General features: G+C 39.8%; 1 long non-coding RNA gene across 1 annotated transcript in view; it reads right to left on the bottom strand.

The window, feature by feature from the left end:
• Positions 1-13,656, bottom strand: part of LOC124163419 — a 170,524-nt gene continuing 156,868 nt past the window's right edge. Inside the window, exon 5 of the long non-coding RNA XR_006865769.1 lies at positions 1-263. This is a non-coding gene — a long non-coding RNA (uncharacterized LOC124163419). The remainder of the gene's footprint in view (positions 264-13,656) is intronic.

The following is a 13,656-nucleotide window of genomic DNA, read 5'->3' as shown; positions in this document are numbered from 1 at the left end:
ATGGTGAACGAAAGGAAACCTTCCACCCCGACCAGATAGGGTGAATATAAATACTCGAAGATTTCCCTCCTGGGGATACCAATCTAAAGAATCGAACGGCTAAGGCCCCTTGTCGGCTCGCTGCTCATGCCATGGGCGGACCTCAATGGTGCCAACTGCTGCGAGATTATCTCCTCTTATCGCCTTGCGTGCATCCTGGAGTCAAATCACCTTCCCCGACACCACCTCACTCCCAGGCCTCAAGTTCCTCATTGCGGGTGAACCTGAAATACATTTAAAAAATTAGCCACATTTTAGGCTAGAAAAATACAGCTCTTCAGTGTTTTAAAATTTCAGATTTAATATTATTTTGGCAACAAAAGCATGCTTCACGGATAATCTATTTCCTCGTCGACAAACCCAACCACCCTTCTGGTTCCTACACAACCACTCATAAGCGAAATATAAAAAAATAATGATTTACGTCCAAAAATAAATTAAAACATTATGAAAATAAAATGATAAGTTTCGAATAATATCATCGCCAATCAAGTAAGATAAACAAATTTATATTAACGTTTAAAAAATGAAATAAATAATAAGAAATAATGCCAGTGCAAACGATTGGCTATTCTTTTTCTATGTTATTGAGGTAAATTTTGAGTTTTTGCTTTACAAAAAATATAAAAAGTTCAAATCAACTCGCAGATATTTCAGTTCATCTTTTTGTTTGTTTCGGGAAGCGAATGAAACATGAAAAACAACGAAGCGACAAGAAATCATACCAAGGGCACTTAAGAAATACCAAAACCAGGTCAATATTCAAGTAACAGCTACAAATAAGGCAGGTAACTCCACCGTTGAACAATGATAATTTAGTTGTTCCGTACGATGGATTATACAGCTTTTCAATGGGAGTCATAAATTAATAATATGAACCATACTCTACAAACAATAAGACAGCCAAAATAATATAAAAACAAAAAAGATTATAGGTATTGAAATATGTTGTATCAAAGGGATGGAAATTTTTCATGCAGCGAAGAAGTCAAGGGAACGGAGCTTGAGCCATAGGGTAGTGCAAAGGTATTTTACAAAAGAAGCCTCATTGGGCAATTAATGAAAGGAAATTTAAAGTTCTGTGCATTATAGAAGGACACTGCGAATAGTACCAGGTAGCTTGCGGAGTGGAAATATTGAGAGATATCATCAAACCGGAAAGACCCATTCATAAAGGGAGAAAGAATTTCAGGTTGGAGGTCAGTCGGAGATCGGCAAGCTATGATACGACAAGAGTACAATTTCATCGCGTGAACAGTGACTGCTGCAGTGTACGTTGCCTTACGATTGCAATGAATACGGAGCGTGAGCGATTGATTAATTTTAGCTGCTTGCCGATTGAGTTGATCCAAAAGGTGAGCAATATATATAAGGAAAGATGGCACATGGGATGAATGTTAGAAATTCATACCCCTCAGACTTAGTTTGGGATAAGCTCTACCCCCACCTATCCCAGCCAACCTTCGGGTTGGATCGTTGCGTTGGTGAATAAGTGAGCCCTCGGCCATCGGCGTATACAAATCCTCAATGTGCGAGGTGGCTCAGGGAAAGGAACCCACCGCTTACCCATAATATGCGAAAAACTCACACCATTGTGGGTTTGTATAGGGTGAGCTCTACCCTCACCTACTCCAAACAACATTTATGTTGAACTACCTCCATCATGCACCCTGGCTATCGTCCATCTCGTCCATAAAGTTCACAAATGCAGAGATAATGGCCGGCCAGGAAACCTCAAAGAGTGCAGTTGGAGATGAGAGCGTGTGGGTTTTCAATGCAAAGGAACTTTCGGATGAAAGAGTGCGGTCCTTCCCTCCTGCTCATCGTCCTATAATTTTCGGCAGGTGGCCTCATTCCGTGTGGATCTTGAACATTATCGCAAGCAAGACATGCAAAGGAAGGGATATGCTTTCATTCATGGAAGAAACTGAGTTATTAGGAGAGAAGTTGGCGTGTTGTAGACGTAGTCAGTGGCGTAGCCAGCAGGGAGTAGAGGGGGCACGTACCCCCCCAAACAAAGAAAATGTATTTTTTACCCTAAATTAACCAATGTATTTTATAACCTAGTATGGTAAAGCAAAACAGCTTCCCGAGGACCCATCAATTGCGTAATTTTAAGTGCTAGAATAGCATAAAATGTGATTTCTAGAGATATAAATAATCACATTTTCCCACCCTCCGGTCCTCCGGGTCGTGCCCCCCCCCCCGCCCCGCAACACATCGTTCTGACTACGCTTCTGGACGTAGTCACGGTGCTCGCTCATCAAATGCCGAGACACTCAAATCAAGGGCAGTGAAGTTTTCTTGAGAACAAGGGGTAGAGGATTGAAAGTAATAATGGTGCTAACATCTTTCCACACCAGGTTCCCTAAACACAAGCCGTCACAGTCATCACTACCACCACGATTACCACTATCATTTTAGAACCTTAAAATCGATTCTGCGGAGGTTTACGGGTTGTGCAGCGCGTGTCTCAATCTTGTAGACGACAGTTTTGCCGGCATTGCAGCTGACTTCTTTAGGTCGGTGGGAGTGTCTGTCGGAACTGTCGCCTATGAACATGCGGTGCATATACCGTAAAATTCTCCGCTGAATCTTCACCACACCGCGAAAGCCTACACAAGGATTTCTTGAAGTTGGAGTTACATTCTTTATTCTCCTTCATTCACGGATAATTTCCTAACATAATCATATTGTTCGCAATATAGCATACGTATTATAACACCATACACAATAGGGTAGTTTCCTTCATCAAAGAAAACGAAAGGCATTGATTGCGATTCGTTACCCACCATTAGTGTATTCATAATACACAAATTATTTGGTTTTTGAAATACCGGTTTAGACGAATGGCAAGGGTCAAATTTTATCCTCATTTGAAAAAGGCCAGATTGGCGCCCATGCGATTCCACTCCGCATGACGTCACAGGGACCTAGTTTCTACACGAGAGGATAGGAGTTATGCATCGTCTGAGGTTACCAATGCAAGCATGAGGCACAGAGCTCAGGGAAACATGTCTTAATAATCACCTATTAAAACTGGCTAATGTCGGAAAGTTTTCTTCGTTTGATAAGGTATTAATAAACCTTTTTTAAGCCAAGCGCTACCGTTCAGCAAGGTACTCAGCTATCCGCTAGCATCCTGCGACGTATCAGAGCTAAGCCTCGCCTCAAGGTCACCTCACCGGGCGGGAGGGGGAACCAGAAATACGACGTACGGAGATATTTCCCGACATTCATACTTAAGCGTCGCGTTTTCGCGCGCTTGAAAATTTTCACTTTTCATTTAATCGCGAAAAATAGATGTTGTCATTTAAAAATCTAAAAGCGCGAAATATGTACTCCAGGAGTAATAATCTTTCGATTAAGGCAATAAAAAAATAATAGGAAACCACCCTATTACACATGCATCTGCATAGCCATGTATGTATTTGCGTATTGCCCCATCCCCACGTTCTCTACGAAAACCTTCCATTTACATAAGTAATAGTAGCGGGCGTGACTTGGTGGACATCCTTTGAAGGAATAAAAAACTTGCTTTTTCCACATGGTGTTTTATTTATCTCGACCATGGTTTCGTTACAGCATTAACATTGTAACATTAAAAATAAAGCATTGAAAATGTTTTATTTTTAACGTTACAAATTACTCTACCACGAGGAATATACCTAGGTAAGTGGCCTGTAAACTATCACGATCCCCTAATAGAACAGCAATTGAAAGTAAACCATTGCCAAAAGTATTAAAAATAGACCTGGATTTTTATCTCAAATTTTGAGGCTCAAGCCATCTCATTATATGCTAAAATTCTCACCCTGTTACTTTCCTTAAAAACCGCATCAATGCACTACTCATGGGTTATCATGGGTCATCAATTCAACTCATGGGTTGTTGTTTAACACATAGCACACTGATGTGAAAGGGCTTCCTACCTTGTAATGCCTCTTATCTTTGTGTCAGTTAAAAGCATAATTACATAAAGATTATTTTACAGATTTATAGTAACTGCTGGTATAATATTCACCAAAACTAGATAATTTGACGGATTAATACTTTTTCTTATAACGGAATAAATACTCTTATTTCCATGGAGCGCGTAAATGTAAAATTAATCAAACGAAGCGCACCCTCGAGGTCGCTTCCGTATTCACCCAGACTTTACTAAAATAAAAGTTTCGGTATGCATCAGTTTCTGATTCAATGGATCTAGATTTCATTTCATTCATTCGTATGCGACATGGATACTTACAGGAGAATTAATTTCTATACACACATGTCCCTTTCGCAGAAGGAACAGGGGAAATAAGTGGATATCATGAAATCACCTGCGCAAATGCCGTACGCAAGTAAATTACGATAAAATATTATCCAGGACACCAAGTCACAATGAAAGAACGAGCAGTATGCGAAGAGAAGGAATAGTAACGAGGCGTGGGGAGATAATGAGCGGACGGTTTGGCCTTACCACCTGCTCATTAAACACATGTCTTGACTTCTAATCCATAGGATCTTGGAATTGTCCTTGAAGTCCGCTCAGGATTGGATTTAGGCATATATAATTAACATCTATTCTAATTTTTTCCCGGATTTCGCCTAAAGACTTGATAACGAACGAAGTCTCTTATATTTCCTAAAGCCAGAAAAACTGATGAAGCTTGGGCATATTTTTGGCGAATTTCCGGATTAATTAATGCTAATTTATTGCAAACAATGAATGAGTATATTTTCCGTAAAAGATATATGTTAATTTAAACATAACTCCATGCTCTACTGGGAGTAGGAGCTGTAACCAAATTTCAAGTAAGTGGGTCGAATGTAAAAGGTGGTGTGTCAACGGAACAATCTGCATTAAAGCCGGGAGATGATGCTGATGGACGCGCTTTTAAGACTTATTCATCAGATGAAAGGAAAGCTGTAATGATTTAATTAATACGGAGTCATAATAAAAGTGACTGTTTCTCTTCAGTATGTATCACAGTTATCACGGAGGCGCACGTATAATCGAAATATTCGTTTGCTGCATCGAGAATGAGCCTCCATAAACATAACTGCTATCACTGCATGGAGATATTAATCCGCATAAATCATTCATTCAACTTTTAGATCTCTTCAAGGGTTACAGAATTTGATTCAACGTTTAAGAGAAAACTGTTGTGTGAGTTGATTGACATTTTTATTCTGGTATCACCTCTACAACAGAATATTGAGGCTAAATGTTTGAATACAAACGTTATAATCTGGATAGAAATCTCCAACTTTCCATAAGTTTGGAAAATTTTTCAATGGAACACCTGCAATATAAATAATTCCTTATAATTTAGCTTTAGATGCTGATTTTAAATGGAGCAGGTGCTTTAAAAATATATTCGAAACACTTCTTCGCTTGTATAATAATCGAATAAAAATTTATCCTTCCCCTGGATACGATTACTATTCTCAAAAGTCTTATGTTATGTGCACTAAAAGCTACCACCCAAGACTTCTCGTGTATTTCATCGTAGTGAATCCAATGAAAGCAACATAAACGAAAGAGCGTGCGAGGTATAAGCAAGTAGATTTTAGGCCTATTATAAATCACATGAAATGAAGATCGCATTCGCGAAATTGAATCACTTTCAGTCATCAGGGCCGATGGGGTGGGTAGTTTGATAATAAGCAGACGCAAAATGAACAACACTGCAGCATTGGTGGAATCCGACTATGCAAGTCATGTGAAAACAGGGAAAATGCGGAAAAAACACGACCAACGCATTTTTCATGGTGGCTTGAAGAGTTTGAACCTTTTAGTAAAGTAGGAAGCCTAAGTAGGAACAACCGTAAACATAATAAACATACCCTGCAATGATGCTATAGGACTAAAAAACAAAGCGAAACACAACTACACGAAGAACTCGTTATCTTTTTTGGCACTATCTGGACTGGAACACTGCTTCGGCCTCATGAACGTTGTAAAGCACTTGACAAATTACTGAATTAATGTAAGTACTTTTGTCCTTTAATGTAAATAAATGTAATTTAATTGATATGCAATGTTCACCGAATGATTAAAATATGCGACAGGAACTACAACAGATTGCTTTTTTTTTAACGAATCGAAGCCCCATAAAAGATGGCTGTTTCGTGAATACTGTTCGTTGCTCAACGTAATTATGAAAATGGTAACCCGCGCGAATAAATTCTAAAAAAATTATCTAAGTTTTTGGCCCAAGTCCTCATATTTTATATGCGATTATATTATTATTTATTCAACCAAAATATGTACACAGTAACTATAAATACTTATCATAAAATAGTTTTGTTGGACGAGGCAATGGTACATCTACATCTACATAATACCCTGCGAGCCACCTCTAGGGTGTTTGGCAGGGGGTGATCAGTGGCGCGCACTCCATGGGGCCTAAGGGGGCCCGAGCCCCCTCAAAAATTCGTTATGTGTGCGAGGAAAAAATGTGTCAGGCTTGTCAATTTTCCCCGGATTGTCCAGATATCGAGATTCGAGTTATCAGGGTTCTAATGTTGACTATGTGACTCTTTTAAAATGCTTAAAAAACTTATAACTCACTACTTATAAAATTTCCCGCGGCAAGATCCCCGGTTTGGGCCCCCCAAATATTTTTTGCGAGTCGGCATCCCTGGGGGTGATCAATCACCATGCAAGCAGCATGCAATTGGATTCCCACATGCACACCGCACGATTCAAAAAACGTTACGCAGCGTAGCGCAGGTTACTTTACCTATTAAAGGAAAAGGGCCAGGTGGGTAAATGTGCTCGCTCTCTCTCAAAGGGTCACCGGAAACGGGTGGGAAGGAAGGAAAGGAGAGCTGAGAAGGAGTGGGTGGGCGAAATTGGGGTGGATTGGGGAGAATTGGAGGGCGGAATTGAGGAGAGGACCGGGAATTGCCAGGAAAGGACCGCACGCGATGCGAAAAATGACTCCGGCGATCCTCGAGACCGCTTCCGCCAGTGCTGCACGAACCTGAGTGGGATGAATGAAACGCTAGAGGCTTATAATTTGATGGGAAACGTCGACATCAACAACCTTCATACTCTTGGTAAGCTCATCCTGAAGTGATTGTGAGCATGGACGTACCCAGCGAGGGGCAGGGGGGGGGGGGCAGCTGCCCCCCCCTCAGAAGCAAAAATCGCAAAAGTCTTTAAGCAAAATCAGTACTGAATAGAAACGAAAGTATTCAACAAATTTTCTTCAAACCCACGAAAAATGATACGTATTGGTATGATATATGTAGCCAAAATGAAACTATTATTTCAAGGAAATAATCTCAAACTAATAAAGCGCTGCTATAATTTTCTTAAAATATTGGTTTCATTCACCATTTCCATGCAAAAATATCACAACTTGGCTTGCCCCCCTCCTAGACCATGGATTGCCCCCCCCCCTAGTTATGATCCGGGGTTCGCCCTCGATTGTAAGGGGTTCGTACAGCACACACGTCTAATTTTGGAGTACTTGTCCTGATCAATGAATTTCATTAGATGGGATTGCGATCGCGATATGCCTAGATCAGCTGAAGTTAGGTTAGTTAAACTGGGAAAGATTTCGACCTTTGTATTTTTTAGTGGGAATACATGGAATATTATAAAGAGAGAGAAAAACTTAGTATTTTAGACTTAGCAATTAGATCGATGTAATGGAACTATTCCATCATCTGCTGGCAAATAAGATGAAATAGTGAAATTTTCCACTTTTTTAAAAAGATATTTGTTAAAATGTATGATATACTTCACGAATAAAAATTTGATATAAGAGTCATTCCACCAAAATTCAACCAGAAAATTGGCACAATTTACCCCTTGCGTAACCGATTCCACTCATTTTGGCAAATCATCTTCAATTGAGTACAAAAAGAAAACCGTTTCTTGTATTATATAGAGACTGAGGTTTTTGTTTCGCAATACAATGAAGATGGTTTGCCAAATACGATATAAATAGGCCAACCAAAGGGCAGTCAACCTGATCGAATTTGGTTGGAATAACCTACCACTATTTATAAAATTAGTGATATGAAAGAAGAAAATTTCATCTTATTCAGTAGTATAGTTTATTTAATACCCAAAAATATCGTAGCTAAAGTGCAGTTCAGTTAAAACTGCCTGACCATAAAAAACACGAGGATAGTTTGACCTAGGCCCGCTCTCAAAACATATGGGATACTAAAATCGTATATTCAGCCTTAATAATTTACGTCTGAATGCTTACTACCTTGACAGAAAGTGTTCACCTGCTGTGTACCAGATACCAGTCTGCTACACTTGAGGTGGCTTGCTTGCTAACGCTAAATTATGGTTAAACACAGAATGAGTGTTGGGGCTGAGCTATAATTTTATCGTAGTCACTCGTTTTAAGCGAAAGGAACGCTTATTTGAGTTGAATGTAGCGCAAACTGACGGAACTATACATTCGTGTTTGCTTTGTTATGAACAGCAATGTCTCATATAATCCTGAGAAAATTAGTAAAACAACATTAATAATCAACCTCTAAAATTTTACCCCTAAACACACTAAAACTGAGTACTTTTGGCCATAAAAAAGTTTCTGCGAGATGGTGATGTGTCACAGATAAATCGAGGTACCTGGATGACAAGGATAAACGTACTGACCTTACACGCTGAGGGGTAAGCCTGATAGCCTTGAGTAATCAGAGCGAAATACTTAAATTTAAAATTTGTAAATTCAAAGAGATATCCATTAAAAACGACAAAATTTTGTTTAACAGATGACCACTGTGCGCATTTTTCCATAAGATATAAACGACCACAGCCAATGTGAGAATGAATGTTTCCGTAAATGCCAAACGCAACGTGAACCAGATCAAGAGGATACGGAAAATTCATGCTTTGCATATAGGTCTTGAAAAAATGAAAATGAAGAAATGGCACTCGAATCACGAGAATCGTCACACTCGAAACACACTTAATCACGAGAAATACTAAGATTTCAGTCGAAGAAATAGGCAGGTTCAACAATCGGCAAAATCCACATAAAGAGAACATCGAAATATTAAATACAATCACCAAAGCCTAAATTTCACTGCTCGTTAGGATTTATTAAAGAAATATTTGGTCCACATGCAATATGAAATCTCAAAAAAACTCCAAGGTCAGAATTATCTTACTCAGGTGATGAGAATACAGAATTACACGGGCCCTGAAGCCATGATGCTACGTTTATTTGCCAACGATATGATAGAATAAATAAACGCGTTGAGATAGCCGAATTAAACCCATGGATTACTTCAAGGGCATAACAAAAGGGAGGATAGATAGCGGGAAGGACAGGTTAGAAATGTCATTTTCACAGCGAAAGATAAGGGCCATAAAAACTGCCACTGGGGGACCTTAATTAGGTAGTCCGTCTGGTAGAGCAGGTAATTAGTTGATTTTTTTATCAAATGATCACGCGTGGGTTTGCTCAGTGGTGCCAATCGCAAGACTTACTTGCTTTCTCAGCAAAGGTTACGTAACAAGCAATAATTGCAGCCGAAAAATGTAATGATATTTATGCTTTGAAAATATTTGAAGCGCAACGAACAGTTCATGGCTGGTGAAAACATTCTTGGTTGTGTAATTGGGTTCGTGCATGATCAATAATTATCCAGAGGTCTTAAGAAAAAACGCAGCGAGTGAAAACAGTATTCTGATAAATGTACGAAGCAACTGCGTGTATATAAACGAGTAATGGAAAAATTGCAAATAAATTAAGAAGTGTTTCTATCAATTTTATTTTTTATTTCTTGGTAAACTGTAGGCCTAGATAGTGTTTAAACATTTTAGTTATTTTACAACAAAATATGCGTTATAAAAATACGCAAAAGCCATTTTATTAATCTGAATTAATGTTTGCAACTCACTGTGGAAGATGAATGTTGTAAACGTAATAGTTTTCCCTAGGTTGAGCTACAAAGTTCATGAAGTTGGCAAAACGGCTAATTTTATGGTGCGCGGAGTAATTTATTGCACTGGTGTATCTATATTTTTCAATGTTTCATAAAAAAATAAATGAGAATTGAGAATAAAATTTCCTTCAAAATGACGTATTATTCATCATCATGGCATGCACTGAAGTCCAGATATAAATTTTCAAAGTACAGCGGCACATCATTTTGACGCCGACAGTAGATACTGATTGGATTCCCAGCCCGTAATAACTCACGGCACTACACGAATGACAAGTTCACGAATCGCATGAATCGCTATAATCATTATCCGCCCCACATACAGAAATAGATGGGGGGTAACAAATTTTGATGAGTCGAGTCGGCGAGTGATAAAATGATTACCTTGAGGTGACCTGCAAACGGGCATTGATTAATTAATTAATTATTTATTATTATTAGACTCGGTGTTGTAACTTCACCGTAGCTAGCAGCAGCAGGCACAGTGCAGAGGCACTCTGAGATGCGGTTGATCAGAATAGAATGGTGTTCTCTACGAAGTGTGTTTGTCGCCTAAGGATGAGATATAATGCAGAGGCAACCGCCACGCAACAAGAACGCGGTAGCGATCGCTGGTATGAAATGATGGGAAGAGAAATCGAGCCGCGAAAAATTGGACACGAGGAACCGTTACATCTCACCCCCCCCCCCTCCTCTCACATGCGGGTGAGACAATGGTATCGAAATACTTCATCGCCAATCCTGCACTCGCGAAATAAAAAAAATTGCATGCGCGAAGAACGCAAAGGAAGATGGCCTGCAAGTGTTCTCATTGTTAACTATAAAAGCATGGGGAAAAATAAAGGCGAAAATGTAGCGTTAAGGTTCAATGATCAGTTTGTACTTTCGCACTTTTTGTGAATACGAATGGAGGTAATAAAAGCTGTTCAGACAATATGCATCCACATCCCCATTGTAACCAAATCGCTCTCACTTGGTGGGTACGGTTTCTTGCATCAGGCAACCACGGTAATGGACCTTTTAATACTACCAGTGTAGTAATAACTTGAATTAAATCCAAGCATGAGAAATACAGCGGAATGGTCTTTGCGGGGGTCTGTGATTCTTTATTAAGTACTAATAAACCTGAGCTAATTTTTTGCCATAGAAATTTTTTTCTTAAAATTCTTTTTCTCTTTTCTGATATTGTGATTATTTATTATGGTTTCGCGATAAAATTACATTCCAGTAACTTCTACGTACTGAAGAATCTGAAGTGGAGGAGAAATCAAAGGCAACATTTTGACTTCTACTGGAAATGTAAGATTATATTATATAATAAAATGAAGCCTGATAAAAACGGAACGGACTTCCTTCTGAAAAGTACTTGTTACATTACAAATAATCCTGTTTCCCCACGCTGAAATTCATGGCGATTTTAGAATCCACAATATGGTACAAAAAAATAAACTTACATTGCAACAATAAAGCGAGGTCAGAAAAAACGTAAAAAGGACACCTCGTGGAAACTATTTCTACCTGATTCATTATTCATATCTATTCATTTAGATTTCAATCATGACCATTTCAAGTCTACAACAATCTTTGTCAAATATATCCGAGCAACGGGTAGCTGATTTAAAGAGGGAAGCGGTGTAGCTAGCGTGCTCCGCGGGAACTTGCGGTATAGGCGGAAGTTAAAATTTGAATTTTGTCCGTCCCCTTGAGAGAAATTCACATTCGGCTACTCCAAAAAAAGAAAGAGAGCTTTCTAAAGTGTTCAAAGTTTCCGAATTCCAGCTCTCAAGCGGCGCAGGAACGCCCATCACCAGCCAGACCCACGAGTGAATTGGTGAACGGCCTCGCATGGCTGCTTCCCCCCTATTAAAATTGATCCACCTCTTGGACGTAATGTCTTACGACATCCACGCAATATAACCATCACGAGAGTGATTTTTTTCCGGAAATTCGCTACCGGTATCGGCCGCTTTCGTAGGGAACGATAGAGAGTGGGTGCCGGTAGCCGATGTGCCGGCTTCAGTCCCAAAGGTAAAAATTCGACTAGTCCTGCATTGACTAATGCACTGATAACAAAATCATAAAAAAATATTTAACATCTCCCACTAATTCTTTTCTGCGATTTTCTTTATGAACATTTCACTTTTATTTTAACAAAATATTACCAATATTTTCGGCAAATTCCACTATCATCATGTCAATTAAAATCCTTAGGTTTTTTACCACAAATTAAAATATTATTCCCCGTATTATTTTACTATTTTGCGCTGTATGAATAGGTTTTCATATTTTGTACGTTCGTAATTCTTTGCTTTGCCATGTTCCTTAACGCTATCAATCTTTCTTATCTTTAACGGTAATTAAAATGCACTATTTTAATTCACTTAATGTAGATCTTTCTTAATATTCAGTAGCAGTTCCATGACGTGGAATTGGGTGGAAGAAAAGGCTTCATAGTCTCAACCCCGCCCCACTAAAGTGGTATTATAATTATTTTCTTCTATGTTGGCTCGTATTTTTCCGTGGCGTTCTTGATTCGTGGATCTCTCCATCTTCCAGGTTTTCGCTTTGTTGTTTGCAATTCCACCTGAAGACGCCTGGAAGTACACTTCGACCTGAAGACATCTGGTGGAATCCCGGTGAAACTATAGTCAACCTCTAACAAACAACGCGGTGAAAACCCGGAAAATGGAGAGTTTCTCTTCTATAATCTACATCAGCGGTTCCCAACCTTTTTTCCTCTCGTACCCCTCTGAATGTACATCACTAATTCCCCCAAAAAATGTAACGCGCACATTTTATTACATAATTTCACTACGGGTAGGTGGCACTTTCAGTTATAAATATTTTATGAATAGAAACTTTGTTTTAAATACTCCATATAATATGTATTCACATTTCCTGGCTAAGAGATACATAGTTCCTGGCGTCCCCCATCAGGGGTGCAGCTAAGAATCAAGGCTAGGGCGAGGGGTTCAGGCGCAACTAATACTAAGGGGTGTTGGGGTATTGCATACCCGCCAGGGTAAGCGGGATTTGCGGGGTCCCTCCTCCAGAAAAATTTTTAGTTTAATGTTTCAAAATGGCGAGTTTTACGGCTTTCTGAGGGATATTTGATTAATCCTTACACTATTCTATAAGTAATCCTAATCCAATTAAGTAAAATGTTTTAAACTTAAATATTTCTCTGAGCTCAGGGGGGGAGGTTCATCCCCCAAATCCCCCCATCCTCGCTGCGCCACTGTCCCCCATTACCGATTATTTTCGGCGTACCCCCAAGGGGTACGCATACCCACCGGTCGGGAACCGCTGATCTACACGCACGGACTACGCTGCTAACTTGCCACGGAGTGCGTGTGTGGCAGAGAGAGAGAGAGAGAGAGAGAAATCTTTCCGAGCCGAGGATGAAACGAGCACAGCTAATGGCTTGAAGCCTCCCGAAGACGCGGCCGAGCTACAACCGTGGCAACTCCGAGCGACGGAAACCCCGACGACAGAGGCGAGAGACGAACAATTGCCCAACACGTGAAACTCTTCAGGCCTGCTCCTTGGGGACTCACTCCCGCCGCCAACACAGATGCGCACACCTCGCCCGTTTTTACGATGACCGACACGTCTCCGCGGGCATGGAAATAAAACTAAAAGAAACTAAAGAGAAAAAAAGAGATGACAATATTTTTTTTGCCGTCCTCGTCTGCGGGGGAG

The sequence above is a fragment of the Ischnura elegans genome, chromosome 1 (genome assembly GCF_921293095.1).
Source record: "Ischnura elegans chromosome 1, ioIscEleg1.1, whole genome shotgun sequence".
Classification (NCBI taxonomy): domain Eukaryota; kingdom Metazoa; phylum Arthropoda; class Insecta; order Odonata; family Coenagrionidae; genus Ischnura; species Ischnura elegans.
Note: the sequence above shows the minus strand (reverse complement) of the source record. Positions and strands in the feature narration are given on the sequence as shown.